Source organism: Solanum tuberosum, unplaced genomic scaffold, assembly GCF_000226075.1.
Source record: "Solanum tuberosum cultivar DM 1-3 516 R44 unplaced genomic scaffold, SolTub_3.0 scf00470, whole genome shotgun sequence".
Lineage (NCBI taxonomy): Eukaryota > Viridiplantae > Streptophyta > Magnoliopsida > Solanales > Solanaceae > Solanum > Solanum tuberosum.
This window is the reverse complement of record NW_006239390.1, coordinates 232,031-235,370: the sequence shown is the minus strand read 5'-3', so window position 1 is coordinate 235,370 and position 3,340 is coordinate 232,031.

Sequence of the window (3,340 nt, the reverse complement as noted above, 5' to 3'; positions counted from 1 at the left end):
AGAATTGGATGAGAAACTTAGACTCTAGTGTTAGCCCATGGGATCCATTGATTATGATAAACGATACTTAACAAATATATGATCCATTGGAGGCAAAGTAACCTAAGGAATCAATAGGAAAAGATACAAGCCTACTTAAACAGCACAAAGAAGGAAAGCCGAACAATTCAGTACCCAAGCGACACAAAGCAGGAAACAATCATTCAAGGAACACAGATTCAGCAGAATCAAGGAACACAGATTCAGCAGAATCAAGTCAAGACAGCTAAAATCCTAGTATCTTTCTAGGACAATTAATCATGCAAAATCTGGAGATAAATCAGGACAGAATCAAGAATGACAAAAAGATAAGCTCAACCAGCAAATCACAAAAGAGAAGACAATCAATCAAAGCTGCATGAAGATCATCAAGAGAAGATATCACAAAGAAGAAAATTGATTTGCTCATGCACATATCTAATATGGACATGAATTAGCAAATCACTCTCAATCAAGGAATCCTTCAAAATCTTTGATCAAAACAAACACCCTTGGGTTTTCCTTACAAGAGCAATCAGTCTGTCTATATAAGCCCCCTTAGCTTTAGTTGTGAAGCATGCACTTCACATGAACTTGTAGTTTTTTCTTCTTTTGTCTTTCATAAAGCTTTGTATTCACTTGAGTGTACAATTGAAAAAGAAAAGAAAAATAAAGGTCTGAGTGTAGGTTATACAGGTAGCGGTTGTGTCAAGGTAGAAGATCTAATTTGCATATCAGACAGGAATTTAAGTTCAACTCTTTGTACCACCTAAGTTCCCTTCAAGCTCTAAAGGAAACCCTTGAAACCCAGGGGGACTGGACTAGACACCACATCGGTGATCCGAACCAGTATAAGAATATCTTCTTTTCATTTATTTTTTATTTTTTTTATTTTTTCTTATTTTTATGATACTTGCCTACCCAAGTATATCTTCTTTTCATTTATATTCTGTCCTTTTCTTATTTATTTTTTGAGAATCTAATCTGTAGGAAGAGTCGACTACTCACAAATGTCAGTTGACTATGATAATTTTAATTCACCTCCCTCTTAACTTTCAATTGGTATAAGGGTAGGTCTCACAAATCAGAGTGTTTAACCACACTTGAGTAAAGATCCATGGACAACTATCAAATTCCTAATGCTCTTCTTCAAGACGGACACTCTTCAAACCAACCTCCTTACTTCAATGGTCAACATTACTCCCACCGGAAAGATAGGTTCAGAATCTTTGTTACATCAAATGATTTCCAAGCTTGGGTAGTTATCAAGAAGGGACCAAAATGCATCCCTAGTCTCACTGGAAAGGAATTAGCCTCAAAAGAGATTGATCTGGAATCATTTGACATCACAAAGGAATAACAAGAGGTAATCCATACTAACGTTAGAGTTATAAGTCTGTTGTATTATTCAGTTAGCAGAGCAGAATATGAAAAATCTATACATGTGAAACTGCAAAAAAAATGTGAGACAAACTTGAAGTCACTTATGAAGGGACCAACAAAGTAAAAGAAGCTCGAATCAGTTCACTGGTAAATGAATATGAATTTTTCAAAATGGAAGATGATGAGATCGTAGAATATATGTTCTCAAGATTTAACAAGATTGTTTGCGAACTCAATTCTTTGGAATGATATACTCATATGGACTACAGGTCAGAAAGTTCATAAGAAGTCTTCCAAAGGCCTGGGAAACTAAGGCCTCCATTCTTGAAGATGGACATCTACAAAAAATGACTTATGATGAACTTCGAGGAAACCTTATAGCCTATGAACAAAATCATATCAATAGATATAACAAGAATGACAAAAGGAAAATTGAGGCCTTTACAACTGGAACTCTTGAAATTGAAGAAGAAATTGATGAATCCCAAAGTGAAGGAATGATCCTCATAAATTGTGGAGTCAGACAGATGCTACGTCAAAGAAGACAGAGGCCTCAACAAGACTTCAAGAACAATGAATACTCCAGAAATGATGATCGATGTTATTGCTGTGGAAAGCCAGGTCACATTAGGTAAAACTGTCCTGAACTAAAAAGAAGGAGCCACAGGAAGAATGTGGATCCAAAAAGTCTCGGAGCATGGAGCATGAAGAAGCACTTTAAGTGGATCATGCTAAAACAACAAATATCTACTTTGTGGCAATGGGGGAATCAAGCGAGGTAAGGCATCATAATTGCTTTAACTGTGTCTTTGGATATTGATACTGACAAATTGCAGAAGGTTATTGATGAATATAACAAGATTGCACAAGAAAAGAAAGACTGACAAATTCTTCTTAAAGCAATTCAGATTGAAGTTGACTTACTATGTGAAGAACTTGGTGAAATCAAGATGTAATTAAGTAACATCAAGAAATCACAGAGTCATAGCTCAGATCTAACAGATTAATCATCAACTCTTCTTTCTATTCTACTAAATTTACTTTTAGGCCTACCTTTTTTTACGTGTGGCACTATGGTCACAATTCTTTTAACTGCAAGAATTTTGTTTCCGGCAAATGGATTTGGAGACAAAAGGATGCTAGTCCAAACCATCAAGGACCTAATAATACTTAGGTACTTAAAAAAATTAATTTATCTATCTTGCAGGAGCGAACCAAAAGGACCTACAAAAAAGGAATGTGGGTAATCAATAGTGGATGCTCCAGAAACATATACGGAAAGAAAGAAAGCATTTAAACATTGAATGATTTTAATGGAGGATATGTACAATTCGGAGATAATGCCAAAGGAAAAGTAATTGGAGTTGGATCTATAACTTGCAGCTCATCCTGTGTACCACCTCGAAAAGAGGAAAGTTGAAAATAAAAGGAAAAAGCAGTTTTTACGCAGAGGCAGTGGTCTATGAGATAGACCTACGAATGGTAGGAAGATAATCGTAGAACTGGATTTGAGTTTTTAGAATTTCAAGTTTCTAAGGTTTGACTTACGAATGAACAGGACGAGCCATAGGAAATTAGGTGAGTCGTAGATGGGTTCTGTAGGGGTAATCCATACTTGGTAAAGTTTTTGGGTTAACAGAGAGGTCTACGGAACGTAAAATGTTCGACGGTCCATATAATTGTGTCGTAGGAAGTTGGCCAATTTTAGGCCCCTGTAACTCGACATACGGCTAGCCGGTACGATCTGTAGACAGCTCTACAGTCCGTACGTCCAAACCATAGGGTCTTCTGAAAGTTATTTATTAAGGATATTTAGGCCTTTTCCTATGCATTTAATGCCTATACTATGTCGTTCCGACTCTAATTTTTAGTCTTATAATTACCCTTATATTCCTAAATCTACCCCCCCCCCACCTTTCACTCTCATCTTCTTCCACAC